An 18,874-nucleotide genomic window follows, 5' to 3' on the forward strand; every position below is an offset into this window, starting at 1 on the left:
GGTTCTTTCAACACCCCAAAAATTAAATGATGAAATACTTCATGCTATTGCTGGAATCTGTTCCTGGGTCCCGTGATTCATGTGTTTGTAAGTTAGCTGCCGCAGGAATTTTACAAGCATCAACATGGGAGGAGATATTCATGCCATCAGCAAGGAGAGAAAAAAAGACACAAACATGAATGTCAAAGCCCCGAGAGCAGGGCACTGCCAGCCTCATCACACTTCCTGTCTGGGGCTTCTGGCTGAAAATCAATTCCATATTGATCACTGGGTTAAAGTAGAAAAGTATTTGCAGAGATGACAAGTTATATATGGCGTGTGTGTGTGTGTGTGTGTGTGTGTGTGTGTGTGTTTGCATTTTAACCAGAGACAATTTCATGCAAATATCAGAATATCAGGAGACTGATGGTCTAATATTGAATTATTGTTTAAAATAAAAGGAGTTTCCTTGAATATCTAATTTGAAGAAAACCCTATACAGTTTTAATACAGTATTTATTGCTTCTTTGAGAAGTCCATACGTGCATATAAAGGTGTTGGTACTGTTCACACGTTTTTCTTCGAACTCTTTCTGTCCTGTACCCAGGTGCTCACTTCCAGCCTCACATCACGCCCCGCCCCGCACACTTGCTCAAGCTGTGACACAGTACTTCACTGGTTACATTGGACAAACGTTTCTCTAGTGGAAAAGGCAAGTTGTGTTCATAAAATAAGGTGTTTACGTTCATTCAGAGAGCAGCAAAATAGATCCCCGAGTCCGGTTTCTGCCGCCCGTGTGCGGCATGGCCCACCTACCACTACCGCAGCTGTGCAGAAATCCGGATCTCTCTCCTTCGGAAGCCGCCAACTCTCCATGCTCCTCAGCTGGGTGTGGGGCTCCCCTCCAGGCACACGCTGGGACGCTCCTCCATTGTATGCAGGAGCTGGGCGCGCAACAAGCTGTTGAGTTCGTGCGTGCTGCATCCTGCAGGTCCACAGCGGATGCCTCACTCCCCCCTCCAGCCTCTGACTCGTATGGTCTTTGAAAATCTTGAGTAATATATAAAAACAGATAAGCACAAGTTACCAAAAATATGATTTTAACGTAATCACATTAATATTTTCTGTGTATATTTTATGGCTCCTCTGTAAATGCAGGTGTGCGCATGCACAGCTGGGTTCTGTTTAAATCAAGGAAACAAAGAGTGTCTTCTGTAAATATTTCTCCAAACCAGCACTTGTCTGCTTGCGCTGCTTCCTGTGTAGGCCTCAGTGCTGTTGACACAGTATCTATAATATCGATATGCTATAATCATAGCTCTGGGTACCTGTCTTCCTTAGGAAGGCGTTTTCAACTGACTTCCTAAATTAAGCAGTTGTTTGAAGTTTGGAATTTATTTAAAAAAATAAGAGTCCAATTTTATTTTCAAATCTCTAGTTGTGCCTCCAATATTTATTAAGTCTCTTATGATTGAAATACTGTTGTTACATAATGAATTTCAGTAGATCTAGAATATTAACACTACTTTATAATTTGATTCTGTTTAAGGATGATTGATGCATTTTAATATCAAACATTATTTCTAATATATTCTCAAATACACAACTTCCATAGAGAAATTTTAAGCTAATTACAATATGATTCTTATTAGAATTAAATTATATAAAATAAATACATTTTTTAAGATTTAATTTATGATTTTTACATATATCCAAGTTTAAAACATATCTTCCCACTTGATCAAAAACTTGTCATCAGTTCTCAAAAAATTTAAAAATCATTTGCTCACATAGACATTCATAGCAACCTAAAATAACTCATAGTTTTTGTTACTTGGAAATAAATTTTTCACATTTTTATGATTACCTGGTTAAAATTTGGTAAGTCCTAACAGCATTTTTTAGAAAGAGTTTGTTTCTATCTTTGTGTATGAGAACGTGTATGTGTGTGTGTCATGTGTGCCTCAAGCCCACAGAGTTGCAGAAAACTGTGAGTTCTGGGAACTTATTTTCTCTGTAGCTTCATCTGTCACTTCCAAGTGCTGTTTTATGACATGGAAGAGTCAACACTTACCTGGAACTGCCTAACACACATTGATTTTCATCAGAAGTTGAAAGAGAAGTCATTTGTCATGAAGAGCATATAGCAATATCAGTCATCCAAATATGATTTTAACGTAATCACATTAAAATAATATAGCAATAATGTGGGATTTCTTACTCTTCTGAAGGCTTGAACTGATACTTCTGTATATTTGCAAAATAAAAGACTAATTTTACTTATTGTAATTTACATTCTATGACTTTGAATCAAATAGGTTGCAGCCCTAGAAGAAAACAGGTTGTAAAAATGGCCTGCCCCGAGTCCGGTGATTATGATGATGGGGAGAGCTGCCTTCCTGCCCTAGCATTAAAACGCCCTGAGAGCTTCTTTCATTCATTTAAACTTGAAAAGGCTGGAACATTTTAACTGTTCCCAAACGGACAAGGCTCCCTTTTGACTAGGAGAAAGCTCTGAAGGCATTCAGTGGAGACTTGGGCAAGACAATGAAGCCTGCAAGCTCAACTGCAGGGAGAATCCAGTTAGAGCAGAAGAAAGTGAAGTCATTCGAGTGAACAGATGAAGAGCAAAGGACTGTCGTTTGCTGAACATCACTGTGCTGGCCAGGGAGAAGGGGTACCAGTCCAGGATGAAGGAAAAACAGCTTGTAGCTGTGCCTAGAGCCCAGAAAGAGCCCAGAGGGAGCCAGGAGCAGTGGTGCCTGCCCAGGGGTCAGACACTGGTGTCAGGACCGTGGACAGCGCTGGCTGTGCCACTCTTCCTTGAACTCATCTTTTTCTTTTTCTTACATCTCAAGGGTGCCCCCTCCCTTCTGTTCACCCAGTCCCCTCCTTTCTCCCTTTCCTCTTCCCCTCTTCTTTTCCCCCTAGAAAAGGGGAGCTTCCCCCCCCCGTTAACCTTCCCCAGCACATCAACTCACATCAAGACTGAGTGAATTTTCATCCCCTGAGGCCAGGCAAGGCAGCCCTGCCAGAGAGAAGTCATCCAAATGCAGGCAATAGACTCCATGTTAGAAACAGCGCCCCCTCCACTTGCCAGGCACCCCATATGAAGACCAAGCCACCTATCAGCTACATGTGTGCAGGGGGGCTTGGTCCAGACCATACATGGTCCTTAGTTGATGTCTCAGTCTCTGTAAGCCCCCATGGAACTGGGTTAGTTGTCTCTGTCATCTTGTGAGGTTTCTTTCCCCTCCAGCTCCTTCCATCTTTCCCCCAACACTTCCACAGGAGCCCCGGAGCTCTGCCCCGTGCTTGGCTGCAAGTCCCAACATCTGTCCAGATCGGCTGCTGGCTGGAGCCTCCCAGACCACAGTCAAGTTAGGCTCCTGTCTGCAAGCATCGCAGAGCATCATTATTAGTGTCAGGGGCTGACTCTCTACCCAGGGGTGGGTCTCAGGTTAGGCCAATTATCGGTTGCACATTCCCTCAATCTTTGTTTCCCTGTTATCCCTGCACTTCTTGTAGGCAGGGTAATTTTTGGATCACAGGTTTCATCAGTGTGTTGTTGTTCCCCTCACTTCCACTGAGTCCTGCCTGTCTAGGAGGTGGTCACTTTGGTTTTCATTCCTCCCTCCCTATGCCTCATTAGGAGTATCAGCTAGAGTCACACCCATATCCTCCAAGAAGCCTACCTTGTGTCTTTTTTTTTTAATTTATTTATTTGTTACAGTTTATTCACTTTGTATCCCAGCTGTAGTCATTTCCTCCCTTATCCCTTCCCAATCCTGCCCTCCCTCCCTCTTCTCCTCCCATGCCCCTCCCCCAGTCCACTGATAGAGGAGGTCCTCTTCCCCTTCCATTGGACGCTAGCCTATCAGGTCTTATCAGGACTGGCTGCATTGTCTTCCTCTATGGCCTGGCAAGGCTGCTCCCCATCTCAGAGAGAGGTGATCAAAAAGGCAACCATTGAGTTCATGTCAGAGCCAGTCCCTGTTCCTCTTACTAGGGAACCCACTTGGAGACTGAGCTGCCATGGGCTACACCTGTGCTGGGAGCATAGCAGCTTTGTTTGTAATAGCCAGGATCTGGAAACAACCCAGATGTCCTTCAACTGAGGAATGGGTACAGAAATTGTGGTGCATTTACACAATGGAATACTACTCAATAATTAAAAACAAGGAAATCATGAACTTTGCAGGCAAATGGTGGGAACTAGAAAAGATCATCCTGAGTGAGGTATTCCAGAAGCAGAAAGACACACATGGTATATACTCACTCATAAGTGGATATTAGACATATAATATAGAATAATCATACTAAAATCTGTCACCTAAAGAAGCCAAGCAAGAAGGAAGACCCTGGGTAAGATGATCAATCCTCATTCAGAAAGGCAAAGGATATGGACATCAGAAGAGGGAGGAAACAGGGAACAAGACAGGAGTCTACCACAGAGGGCCTCTGAAAGTATCCAGCAGGGTATTAAAGCAGATGCTGAGACTCCTAGCCAAACTTTGGGCAGAGTGCAGGGAATCTTATGAAAGAAGGAGGAGATGAAAGACCTGGAAGGGACAGGAACTCCAAGAGAAGAGCAACAGATGCAAAAATTCTGAGACCAGGGGTGTTTTCTGATACTAGAACTCCAACCAAGGACCATTAATGGAGATAACCTAGAACCCCTGTGTCTTTTCTAATCAGTGTCTTCTCTAGAAAAGCTGTTGAGAATCCATTTTATGCCCTTCCACGACCACTTCTGGTCTGCAGTGAAGGCTCTGATGTGAACTTAAGACATCTGGTCCCACTGTATCACAAGCAGGAAAGCAGAGAGAGATGAACGCAGAACTCAGCTTGCTATCTCTTTTTACATAACCAGAATCCCAGTCCAGAGAATTGCACCACCCAAACTGAGGGCCAATCTTCCCACTTCCATTAGTATGATCTAGAAACCCCCTCACAGTCATGCTCATAGATTCTCTTCTAGGTAATTCTAACTCCTGTCAAGCTGGCAGAATTAACCATCACACTGCTTCCGCCAGGCACCCTCAGTGAATAGGCTGAATGGCTGCTGTTGAGGCCTCAGCGATGCCAAGTGCTCTTCCTCTTCAGGGTCAGTGGCAGCTGTCTCCAGAATGATGTAGTTGCGGAGCTTGTGGGAAGGTGGACAAACCATGGTGAAAAGGAACAAATAAAGTCGGTCGTAAAGGAAAACACTAAGAATCCTGTTTCCCCACTTAAGGTCTCTAAGTGGTTCTTCGCTCTTCTCCTGACACCTCAGGGCCTTCTTGGTGGACTTTGTGGTGAAGCAGCAGCCTCCCAGACAGGCTCAGCGGTGTCCTTCAGGCTTATATGTCCTACATTTGCACAGAGAACCCCAGTTATTATATATGATATGCAATTGCTCTTTCAATGACCATACCAGGCTATAAAACTCTTATAAGTAAGGAGAGTGCCTTGGTTGGCACCCTCTTTGCATCACCTCTCCTTGAACCTGCCCAGAAATATTCAGGCTTATTGAAAAAGTCAAGGATTCTTAGCACGCATTGTTGCCTGATTTCCTAACAGCAGGGCTTTTTCTTCACTATGATTTATACACTGACAATAGTCTCAACAGAAAACAGCAGAATATGGCATGTAATTAGAATAATGATAGATGTTTCAGCATACAAGCATAATGGATAAGTACATAAAACTCGTTGCTATGGTATCAGGATGCCATGATAAACAGGAGTCCTTAAACTGTGGCACATCTTGACTCTCTAATGCTCTCATAATGGGTCTTTTGAACTCGTGTGTACCTTGAATAAAGCCAAGAGAGTCCTAAAAAGAATCTCTAAATATAACAAATCTGTCATCCACAGATTTTGGGAAAGGTAAAGTTTTACACACAGAGTGGGCAGTGTATAAAAGAATTTTTAAAAAAAAATAGTTTCTTTTACTTTAGATTTACTATAACACAAATGATTGTCTTCACTCAAAAATTTACTTGGGATACATTACAGGAGCCCATGTTTCCCGGAGATCCTCTGTGGTGAGCTGCATTATCTCATTCATGAAAGGTTTCATCTCAGTCTTTACCACATTTTTAAAGAAACTTTGTGGTACACACCCCAAATCCATGCATCACTGTGCTTTCCCTTGATGGCTCAACACTATCTCCAGAGTCTCATAAACTCTCTGGAGTTTGTTAAAGAACAGACTGTTTTTAAAAAGCCAAATGGCATGAAGTCAGTTGTTGAATTTTAATGGTGGCTTTCTTTCCATTACCACTGAAAATGCATAAAACTCCAAGGACTGAGCTCAGAGACAAGAGAATATCTATGTACCTAGGATTTCACTTTATTAAATTGTATACATGGAGATAGCTACTGAAGGCTTGATTTATAATTAATTTATAATTATGAGTATAAAGACAACTCCAAAGTGAAGACTGAATGAATGATGAGTTTAAAATGATATTCATGCAAGCTTACATGAAGTTTATGTACACAGTAAGCAAACGGTCTTGTTTCCCTCACTTATAGAATAAAACTGTTGCCTATAAATGAGATCTTCTATTCATCAAATAGGCAGTTTTTGTGAGGCTTCTGTACTGCTGAGAATCTAAGGAAGAAGGCATTGTCTTTCTTGTCTGAATATGCACAGATAGACATGAAACAAGAGTCTTGAGAAATAAAGAGCCAAAGATCTAAGGAATGCTACCTGATTTTGTTTGTTCAATACAGAACAAACACCCAAAGTATGAAAGGAAGTATGGTATAATGAAATAAACTTCAAGATGGGTAGCAAGATCTGTCAGTATTCTTTTTGGCTTCCAGATATGGGCTGGAAACCTGTCACACCAATTTATCACATATTTCAGGGGGAGTAAATTAGAATATTCTGTTATAGACAGTCCTGTCAGGAAAATGGGTAAATCATCAAATCATAATGATATCTAACTTCAGCAACTTTCTCAATCTCTCAAAATATATCAGGGTGCTATGCCTAGGGTACCATGTTCCAAGCCCAAGTGTGAATAATGGACCCCTCTTGATCATATATATTGGGGTAGGTCTTGAGTCACTAAAGTCAACATACCCAAGCTCTGTACCTTTTAAGTGGTCTGTCCAGGTGTCTTTATTTCTATCCAAACCATTTCCTCTGAAGAGAGCTCTCTATCATCCGAAAACTCCCTAATTCAGCCCCCACCTGCCTTCCAGCAATGACATAGAGTCTACCTTGTATCATCTCATTCTGTTTCTCCTGTTTCTGCCTACCCTCACCCAGCATTCCTAGTCCCTCTATTTACACAGACCTGACTGATGGCCCTGGGCTACTGCCCAGACATTCTTCATCCTACGTTTTTTGCTTCACGTGCCTGCACCACCTCATGCTGTTTCCCAGCTATGCACATTACCTCACCTGAGGATCCTGCCCTGCCCTGTGACTACACAGATTATTCCTACCATAAGATCTTGTGGAATCATTTATTTACACTTGTGCCAGTTGCCACTGTTACAGTTTACTGCTTATATAGCAGTAACATTGTCTGTCTTGACATTAAGCCATACACTCTAGAGAACCGGAAACAGGATCTCTAGTGTATGTCACTGTCCAACCAAGATCTGATACATCGTCAGTACATATTTGCTGAGTAAAACAAGGGAGAGGATCATCCTCTTTGTTGGGTTGCTTCCAATTCCAATTTTCTCCAGTAAGATAAAGAGGAGCTGCTGTCGAAGGCCAGCTTCGACATTCAACTGGGGGAAGACTAAGTCAGGGCCTAGATCCACAGCTGCTGGCTGGTGGCCCAACAGACTTTTGCTGAGGGTAATTTTTCAGAGCCAAATCTGATGGTTGCAGATGATGGCTTCCACTGATACTGGCAAAGCGAGGGACCAGAATTAAACTGCTGGCAGCGGCCAGTACTGACAGCTCCCTGACTGGGGCTCACAGCTACCATGTAAGCAAGGGCTACAACAATGGGCTCCTCGCAGGGGCTCCCACTGATTGCTGCCAAGGGGCTGACACCTATGGTGAGCAGGGGCTAGGGCTATTGTCTCCTAGTGGGGACTTCCACTGATTATGGCAAAGTCTACAAAAAAAGGAAAGAAGAGAAAGAGATCACACACACACACACACACACACACACACACACACTTACTCTTGATGAAATAAGACCGACTCCAGCAGGTAGGTTTCAACAAGCTTATTCTCTTTATTTAAATTCTCGTCATTTAGCTTTTCTTATAGACTTTTACTTTACACATACAGATACATATATACATACATACACATATACATACACACATACATATATGCACACATCATATATATACATACATGCATATATACATGCATACATATATACATATATATATACATACATACATACATGCACATATTGGGTAGATGGAGCAAACTCCAAAGAGCGAGCTCCAAACCAAATTTAAGTACATACATCTCCATGGATGGAACAAATGCCAAAGAATAAGTTTTGAACTACTTAACACTCATGCACATTAGTGGGTGGAACAAACTCCACAGAGCGAGCTCCAAACCACACTGTTGCTTTTTCCCGCAGCTTATACATCCCAGCAGTAGCTTTCAAGCAGCACAAAAGTCAGTGTGGTCACATTCTATTTTTCTTCACGTGAACAATTACAATAAGTATATGTAAGAAAAACACGTTCCCCGATACCTTCACATGATCAAATGCTTTACATATTGTGAGTGAAAAACAAAGTTATTCCCAAGAACCCATATACACTTGAAACCAAATAACATGTCATAAAGTAACACGGTGAGCAGCAAGGTAAGTTCTCAGCCGCTTTTCTTTACTGGCTGCAGTTTGCAGTCACAAAGAGAGAATCGATTACCTTAAGACGTAATCTTATAAGTCTTTAAAGAATCGTAAATCTAAACTTTTATGTAAAAAACAATCAGCCATCTCTACTTTAGATCTTTAAGGTGCACATCTACTCATTAATAATTTTTATTCAATTATTTCAGGAAGCTGAGGGCAAAAACAAGTATAAGTAGATCAATTGTCATCTCAGTCAGAAGCTCAGCTTGAGAGCGTCTCATCAGCCAGCACTACCTTAGGCCACTGTTTCTGTTCATCGACCTTAAATGTCCCTGCCTTTCCTGTTAAGAGTCTACTTTTTAGAACTTCAAATTGTTCCCCAAGATTTTCTACATCAGAGTCATTAGCAAAAGCCTTTTTACCTAGCCTTGCTAAACAATCTATTTTTCCAATTATTTTGCTAAGGGTAGTGGTCATTGCTAACAATCTACATCTGTAGGTTCTTCTCGAGGGTGGTGGTTTGAAGCAGAAGTTTCTGGTTTCTTTGAAGACTCAGTTTTGTCATGTGATGTTTTGCTGCCAGCTGGGCACATGATGTTTTGCTGTCAGTTGGTGGGAGGGCCCATGATATTTTGCTCTGAGCTCTCTTGTGCGAGGGGCATGACTTTGGCCAGCTGAGAACACACGTGGGTGGACTCTGAGGAGAGGAGGAATACAGAGGCCCACACACAGTGAGACATCGCTTTCTGGGTCAACATGGCTGCGCTGCTCTTCATGCAGAGAGAAAACTACTCAGGGCAATCCCACTGACTTGTGGCTTTTGCTGACTTGTCCTGCTGCTTGGTGCTGCTGCTGGGTGTTGGCCTTTGGACTGGACTGCTGGTATACTGAAGACTGAGTTTGGTAATCCCCTAAAGACCCATCAACCCTGATCAGCAGGAAGTAGAGAAAACAGGTCTACAGCCCCTTACCCTACTAATCTCCTACCTAAGGTGGGGGGGAGGAGAATTGAGGGGAGGGAAAGGTGCTTAACAACCCTAAATAATGTAGGTTTAGTGACAATGCTAAGCCTACAGTGGTTGAATCATTAATCTGCTACAGCAGCAATGCCTGAATGAGACCAGGCATTGTTATTGTGAGTGTCAGTGACACTGCCCAGTGAGGGACTAGAAGCCCCTAAGAGGTTTCACACAACTCATATATTATGAGGGACATGGTGACCACAAGGGCAGCAAGCAGAGCTGTGCTCCACAACAACATGAGGTCCTCGGGACAGAGTTCTTGGGGCTCTGCTTCCTGAGGCACACTCACCGTGGTTGTGCTAACCTATGGGACACATTCCATGAGTTCTAGAGCCGTTCTGCTGTTGCTCCTACATAGTCCCCCACAAGCTGCACTCCTACACAGGTCTGCCAGGAAAGATGAGAAAGGAGGCTTCCACGGAACCTTTTGACATGGGTCTTGTGCATTTATGAGGAGAGGGATCTAGTGTGTTTCTCCATAGGCCTCAACATATTCCTCAGTAAGAAACAAATCATGGAGGGGATCCAAGATGGCGGTGTTGGGAGGACATTCTTTCTGACCAGCAGCACAGCAGGATCTGCATGATGACCAGCAGACAGATGCAGGGCCCTAAAACACCAGGGATTGTCTTTCCCAGATGAGAGGAAACCCCATGCTGCGGGATTTAATTAGCTTCAGCTCACCCAGCTAAAGCTCAAAACAGTTCCGGGGTCCTGCCCAGGGCTCAGGCGCCAGCCCAGAGCCACATGCCCCTGGCGTGCTCTGATCACTGTTCTCAGACTGAACTGTGGGTCCCACAACACCAGAGACTGCGATTTCCAGTCGAGAGAAAACCCCACGGTGCAGGAAGTGATAGGGACTGACCTTAGGTCACCCAGACAATCCCTGGAAAAGGACCCAGGTCCGGCAGGTGCCGAGGTGCCAGCCCCAAGGTGGGGTGCTCTGCCACCAACAGAGTCCTGCCTGCATGCCCCACCCACCATCCCAGACAGAACTGAGGGCCCCAGGGCACCAGAGACTGAGTTTCTCTGTCAAGTGGAAGCCCACAGTGAGGGGAAGAGCAGGTCTGATCTTGGAGCACTCAGCTGACAACCTTCCCCCTCCCCAAATAAAAGCTCTCTGAAAAAGTCCCGGGTTGCTGCAAACTCCCAGGTGCCCAGGCACCCAGTGGCCCAATCACCAGCAAGGCAGAGCCACACACCTGTGCCTGCTCGCTCTATTCACTATCCCAGACAGATCTGCAGACCCCCAAACACCACAGACTTGGGGAAAACATCGGTTCCAACCTTCAGGACACCAAGCTCCAGAAAAGTTTCTGGGTTCCCACAGGCCCTAAGCTCTGGCCTTCTACTACACACACGAGTGCTATCCTCACCTGCCACTGATTATGGCTAGGGTACTGGGGCACACCACTCCAACCTCAGACCTACAAAAACCTGAGAGACATTGGAGCAGCCTTCAGATACTGTTCCAAGGTGCAACCAGTTATCTCCAGCTAAAATGATGAAACCACGGGACTCCGTGATTCTTTAGGAGGGCTGCACCCAACAAGTACACCTTAACAGCAGCAGATGCAGCTAACTAAATTCAAAGCAAGAAACCCAGCAGTAGGACAGCCGTCTCCAGACTTTCTCTTTATAAGAGGAGAGCCTTCCTGAACACCACAGTAACCACACAGGTCCATATGCCTGAGGTGAACTGTTACAGTTCCTGAGAAGCATCACCATTCAGTTGACCATAATAAAAAAGCTGATGAGATCTCCTTCAGAAACCTGCCAAGGGGATTCTCCCACCCCAGGACTCCAGTAGGCACCAGAAATTAACACGCAACACCTGAGATGGACAGATGGGTAGAGGCCAGCATAAAAGTACAACCAACAAAAGGCAAAGCAGTATGGCATCACCAGAACCCAGGTATCCAGGGGCAAGTAGCTCTGGATACCTTAACATAAGCGAAATTCAAGAAGATGACCTTACATCTATGTTTATGAAGAGGTTAATGGAGGAAACAAAATGCATAAAGAATTAGAGGAAGATAAAATCAAACATATTATGGCCATCTGTAAAGAAATACAGGAAGATGCAGCCAAAGAGTTTGTGGCTTTCAGGGAGAAAATTATTAAATCACTGAAAGAAATAAACAAAACAGGAATGTTCAAACAGGTGAAGGAATTGAAGGAAAATCAGTCAGAAATCAGTCAGGAAAATACAGTCAAGATATGGTTCAAGATAAAAAAAATAGAACTGGAAAAAAAGAAAACAAAAACAGAGGAAATCATGGAGAGGGAGAACCTAGGAAAGAAAACAGGAACTACAGAGGTAATAAGCATAACCAACAAACTACAAGAGATGGAAGAAAGAATCTCAGATGTGGAAGATACAACCATCAAAGAAAATGTTAAATCTAAAAAATTCCTGACACAAACCACCCAAGAAATCCAAGACAACATGAAAAGACAAAACCTAAGAATAATAGGAATAGAGGAAAAAGAAGATTCCCCTCTCCAAGGCCCAGAAAATATTTTCTCTTTTTTAATAATTTTTATTTTTTATGTTAATCACAGGTTATTTACTTTGTATCCCAGCCATAACCCCCTCCCTCATTCCCTCCCAATCCCACCTTCCCTCCTTCATCTCCTCCCTGCCCCTTTCCAAGTCCACTGATAGGGGAGGTCCTCCTCCTCTTCCATCTGACCCTAGCTTATCAGGTATCTTCAGGACTGACTGCCATGTCCTCCTCTGTGGCCTAGCAAGGCTGCTCCTCCCTCAGGGAGGGGGTGTATGTCAAAGAGCCAGCCTTTGAGTTCTTGGCAGAAATAGTCCCTGTTCCCCTTACTAGGATACACACTTGGATACTGAGCTACCATGGGCCACATCCAAGCAGGGATTCTAGGTTATATCCATACATGGTCTTTGGTTGGAGAATCAGTCTCATCAAAGACCCCTGTGCCCTGATATATTTGGTCCTTGTGGAGCTCTCCAGATCCTCTCCAGGTCATACTAACTCCCCCTTCTTCAGCATCTGCTTTGATACACTGCTAGGTAGAGTCTTTAGAGGCCCTCTGTGGTAGGCTAATGTCCTGTTACTTGTTTTCTCCTACTTTCAATATCCATCCCATTGGCCTTCTGTAAAGCAAAGGACACTGCCATCAAAACAAAATGACAGCCTACAGACTGGGAAAGGATCTTCACCAACCCTATATCTAACAGAGGTCTGATATCCAGAATACATAAAGAACTCAAGAAGTTGAACAGCAACAAATCAAGTAATCCAATTAAAAAATGGGGTAAGGAGCTAAACAGAGATTTCTATGTAGAAGAATATAAAATGGTAGAGAAACAAAGAAATGCTCAATGTCCTTAGTCATCAGGGAAATGCAAATCAAAACAACCCTGAGATATCAACTTACACCCATCAGAGTGGCTAAGATCAAAAACTCAAGTGACAACACATGCTGGAGAGGATGTGGAGAAAGGGAAACACTCCTCCACTGCTGGTGGGAATGTAAATTTGTACAACCACTTTGGAAATCAATCTGGTGCTTTCTCAGACAATTAGGAATACTGCTTCCTCGAGATCCAGCTATACCACTCCTAGGCATATATCCAAAAGACACTCAAGAATACAACAAGGACATCTGCTCAACCACGTTTGTAGCAGCTTTATTTGTAATAGCCAGAAGCTGGAAATAGCCTAGATGCCCCTCAGTTGAGGAATGGATACAGAATTGTGGTACATCTACACAATGGAATACTGATCAGCAATTAAAAACAAGGAAATCATGAAATTTGTAAGCAAATGGTGGGAACTGGAAAAGATCATCCTGAGTGAGGTATTCCAGAAGTAGAAAGACACACAGGGTATACACTCACTCATAAGAGGATATTAGACATATAGGATAATCATACTAAAATCTGTACACCAAAGGAAGCTAATCAAGGAGGATTCTTGGCTAAGATGCTCAATCCCCATTCAGAAAGGCAAAGAGGATGGACATCAGAGAAGGGAGAAAACAGGGAACAGGACAGGAGCCTACCACAGAGGTCCTCTGAAAGGCTCTGCCCTGCAGGGTATCGAGGCAGATGCTGAGACTCATAGCCAAACTGTGAGCAGAGTGCAGGGAATCTTATGAAAAGTGGGAGATAGTAAGACCTAGAGAGAACAGGAGCTCTGCAAGGAGAGCAAGAGATCCAAAAAGTCTGGGCACAGGGGTCTTTTCTGAGACTGATTCTCCAGCCAAGGACCACTCATGGAGATGGCCTGGAACCCCTGCACAGAGGTAGCCCATGGCAGTTCAGTGTCCAAGTGGGTTCATAATAATGGAATCAGGGACTGTCTCTTACAGGAACTGATTGGCCTGCTCTTTGATCACCTCCCCTTACCAGGCCTTACCAGGCCACAAAGGAAGACAATGCAGCCACTCCTGATGAGTCCTGATAGACTAGAATCAGAGGGAAGGGGAGGAGAACCTCCCTTATCAGTGGCCTGGGGGAGGGACTCAGGTGGGGAAGAGGGAGAGGGGGTGATATTGGGAGGGGAGGGAGAGAGCTACTGGAGGGATACAAAGTGAATAAACTATAATTAATAAAAAATAAAAATAATTATAAAAAAAGAAACAAATCATTCCCAAACAGGTACTCCTGGAAAGTCAATACGAGTCCATGAACTATTTCTAAAAAGATCTATCAGGACTTTCTCTACAGTGAGTATTGATGCTCTTATATCATGTTAACCAAACTTCTAATGAGTGCTGCTGACTACTTTTACCCAGTGTCTGGCCACCTCTAGAAGTCAAAGAGACAATAGCATATGCAGTGGCTCAGACTGCACAATTACTGTCCTCACTGATAAACCATGGTGAACAGTAAACGCAGCACATGCTGCATTAAATAAGAAAGTATTATGTTATTGTAATGAAAATAATTTAATGTGTGCAAACCCCTTACAGAAGAGTCTGGTGTGCGGGGGGACGCAGTATGTGTCATACGGACTTTGGAGGTTTGCCTCTGCCGAAGTTCGCGCTTCCTGTATGGACTCTGAACAACTCATTGGCCTATTCTGGGTGTGGCTTTTCCATTCTACCCCTAGTATTACACAGGGTAAAAATTATTCTCATGTATCATCCTCAGGGAATACAACAGATTAAAAAAGATTTCAAAAGAATCTACTGAATTGAGGGTTTGCAAAGAAGCTGCATACTAGAAAACACCATAAACTAACTGGATTTAACATAGTTTAGGAAGCCTCTACCCAGAAACTGAACTCATATTCTTCTCATGTGCACAGGAAATAGCTTTCAAAACAAACTATACACTGGCCACAAAGCAATTCTCAAAACATTTAAATGATATAAATCACATAAACTACACAGAAGGAAATTAGAAATGGGTTAGATGAAAGAAGCAAATTTACAAATAGATGCAAATTCACAAATGTATGCAAATTAAACACATGCTTTGTGACTGTTACACAAGTCTTAGACTTACTAAAACTGACCTCTTACACTAGATGGATAGGTTTAGGGTACATGCATTGTCTCTTAACAAGGCTGTTTATTTTAAAAGATCATATTTATCAATGAACACAGATTCATTGCCATCAACGCTTCAGGTAAATGTGGGGAATGTAATTTTTATAAAATAAATAACTGGAAAATGTTTCTTGGTTAGTAGGCTTCTCTGTATATTCAAAGTTATTATTTTATATAATTCCTTTGTCTGGTCTGTATTTCCTAGATGATTTAAGGCATTCCATTAAGAATGAAGTTATTACGTTGTGTGAGGTTTATTTGGGGTTGTAAATGCAAGTTGCAAGTGTTAGGGATTGAACCCAGGGCCTTGAAAATGCTAGACAAATGCCCACCACTGAGCTACACACTCATCCCAGAGTAGGACTCTATTAAATAATATTCAATCTCCTTTGACAGAAAAGTCCCCATGGGAATATCATTATCCTGTTGAGGTGTCCCTATCATCAACTTGCAAAGAATGAAGATACCATTTTTAAATAGCATAATGCCAGACACTCTGTTCATGAGAGGAATACCGAATGTGTGAGCCTCTGACTGTTTAGTTCGGGTAATAACAACACAGCAAATTCAAGCAGCATTTCTGCATCTTCTCCCATCAATGTTGTAAGGTGACTGTAAAATCTGAGCGGAAATCTATGTCTAAATAGTAAAGCGGACGCTTTCCCACCAAAACCCTCCATAATCACCAAGCCATTTCCATTTCTAACAGAGTCACACCAGGCAGAAAGCACAGGGGCAAAACACAGCAGTGGACACCATCTTCTCTTCAGGCTCTGGGCTTGGTGCTGTTCATGCATTCTCTCCTGAGATTCTGAAGGCAACCTCTCAAAACATGGGCTTCCAACACAACACCCCTGCTTTCCAGATGAAGATACCAAAAGTCAGAGAGGAAAACAATTTATCTAAAGTCAATAGTTTGGCCAAGACAAAAAATATTAGTCACAGGGTAAAGCACACATTTTAAAGAAAGCTGTTTCAGTTGTTAAATATCAAAATAACTGTATGCTCTTACAGAGAGCTACTTCTTATCCTTTCCCAGTGTTCTGTTTCTTCATCTCTCTCCCCACCACCCTGGTCATCCTGCTACATCCTTGCTCTTCAGAACTCACAGATTGAGCTCTCTTCCATCCCAATGGTTTATCCTCCTCTTACCATTTTTTTAAACGTTTGGCTTTTTAGAGTATGTGTGTGTGTGCATTAACATGTTTACCACGTGTATGTGGGTGCACACAGAGGCCAAAAGAGGAGCAGATCCCATGGAACTGGAATTTTAGGCAGCTGTGAGCTGTCATGTGGTTGCTAAGAATGGAACCTTGGTCTTCTGGAAGGGTGGAGCCGCTGGAAGAACAGCGGCTACTCTTCACCAATGCGCCAAATCCTCAGCCCAATGTCAAATGTTTTACTATCATTGCCAGCTGTTGGCCTCCAAAGTTCATGCATGTATACACACTTTCGCAAAAGGTTTTAAGAGAACATGCTAAACAATGGAGCCAGACTGGTGGTTGTATAACCTGAAACCTCTAGGCATATTATCCTTCACATCACATGTCACTAGTGCTAACAGAAATCTTTTTTTTTTTTTTCAATGCAGTTTATTCAGGAACATTGAACAATCCTCGGACCCCGGGGAAAGACAGCCCACAGCTTAAATAGCCTCTGGGTAGCCAACCCAGGCTTGCCACGGGGGCAATGCAGATAGGTCCACATACATGGAAGCAAGCCAGATCCTCAGCCTTAGCCAAATGTGGAATTGTTCATGACAGAGAGCACTCACCATCGGGAAGGTGGAAGGCGGAAACCAGCTCCATCTCTAACAGAAATCTTAACAGAATCTTGAATTTCATTTCTACGCTTCAAAAACTCAGTGGATGGTGGAGCCACAGACCTTTAGAAACTGAATAACAAGGAAGACCCTAGGGAGGAGGGCTGTTTCTGACATGGACTCTGTTGTCCATTCTTTGATCACCCTTTGGTGGGGCAGCCTTGCCAGACCACGGAGGAAGAGGATGCAGTCAGTCCTGATGAGACTTGATAGGCTGGGGTCAGTTGGTAAGAAAGGAGAGCTCCTCCTTTTTGAGAACTAGGGGAGGGGAGGAGGGGGGAAGAAGGAGGGAGGGTGGAGCCAAGAGGAGACAACAGAGGGGGCTACAATCGATGGTGTAAAGTGAATAAATTATAAAAAATAAATTTAATTAAAAGAAAACTCACAGTATTACTTAGTAAAGTGGCCTCTTTCTCCGATGCAACACATGACCGTGTGCAGCCAAGAAAAAGATATGAGAACACCATCAAAAAGAAAGCTTTTTGTGAAGCTGTAGCCTGTACATCTATTGTTGATGCTGTCACCATCACCAGATACCTCCAGAACGTTTCATTTCTGATGCGCCAATGGAGACTTTTTCATTGCTTACAGGTTCAAGTGAATCATGTAACATTGCCCTCACTGTGAAAGATGAAGACCAGAGTACTGTATGTTGCAGAGAGCATTCCCAGAGTCTCTGGAGAGTCAAAAGAAACTAGTAATAAGATGAAAATGCTGTTTCTGCCTGGACTACAACAGGAATGTGAAGTTATCAAATACTTGAGGACAAGAGATAATTTTGTTTGGTTGAACTAAGCGGTTGAGGAAAAAAATGATCAGTTTTGGGCATAAGTTATTCTACTGTCTCGAGACACTTTCCCTTGAATAACAAATTTAGTGTCATGAAAGAGCAAGAATTCGTCTTAGACTATCAGTTCTCATCAAAAGTGGCTGAATTGTCCTCTACTGTGGCCTGGTAAGGCTGCTCCCCCCTCAGGGGGAGGTGGTCAAAGAGCAGGCCAATCAGATTATGTCAGAGGCAGTCCCACTTCCCATTACTATGTAACCCACATGAACTGCCATGGGCTACATCTGTGCAGGGGTTCTAGGTTGTCTCCATGAATAGTCCTTGGTTGGAGTATGAGTCTCTGGGAAGTTCCCTGTGTTCAAATTTTCTTGTTCTGTTGCTTTCCTTGTGGAGACCTTGTCCTCTCCAGCTCTTACTATTTCCCACTTCTTACATAAAATTCCATTTACTCTGCCCAACAGTTGGCCATCAGGCTCAGCATCTGCTTTGATAGTCTGTAGGGCAGAGGCTTTCAGAGGCCCTCTGTGGCAGGTTCCTAGTTTATTTCCTGTTTTCTTCTTCTGGCTTTCAGAAGCCCTCTGTAGCAGGTTCCTAGGTTGTTTCCTGTTTTCTTCTTCTTCTGATGTCCATCCTCTTTGCCTTTCCAGAGGAGAACCTCCCCTATCAGTGGACTTAGGGAGTGGCATGCATGCAGAAAGGGGAGGGAGGGTGAGATCGGGAGGGGAGGAGGGAGGGGCTTATGGGGGATACAAAATGAATAAAGTGTAATTAATAAAAAATATCAAAAAATAGACTGAAATAAAAGAATTAAAATTAAAAAAAGAACAACTAGTGACAATATTTTCATTTCTGTAAATGTTTCTTAATGTGCTCTAATACAATAAATTCAGATATTAATAAGCAAAAAAAAAAGAGTAAGAATTGGGATGTAGAATCTGAATGGTAAT

The 18,874-nt window shown here is 43.1% G+C and overlaps 1 long non-coding RNA gene across 2 annotated transcripts in view; it reads right to left on the reverse strand.

Annotated features, from left to right (window-relative positions):
• Nucleotides 1-406: 406 nt before the first annotated feature.
• Nucleotides 407-18,874, reverse strand: part of LOC132652089 (uncharacterized) — a 92,044-nt gene continuing 73,576 nt past the window's right edge. For both annotated transcript variants that reach the window (XR_009589579.1, XR_009589578.1), the window contains exon 3: nucleotides 407-1,029. This is a non-coding gene — a long non-coding RNA (uncharacterized LOC132652089). The remainder of the gene's footprint in view (nucleotides 1,030-18,874) is intronic.

Source organism: Meriones unguiculatus, chromosome 2 (assembly GCF_030254825.1).
Source record: "Meriones unguiculatus strain TT.TT164.6M chromosome 2, Bangor_MerUng_6.1, whole genome shotgun sequence".
Classification (NCBI taxonomy): domain Eukaryota; kingdom Metazoa; phylum Chordata; class Mammalia; order Rodentia; family Muridae; genus Meriones; species Meriones unguiculatus.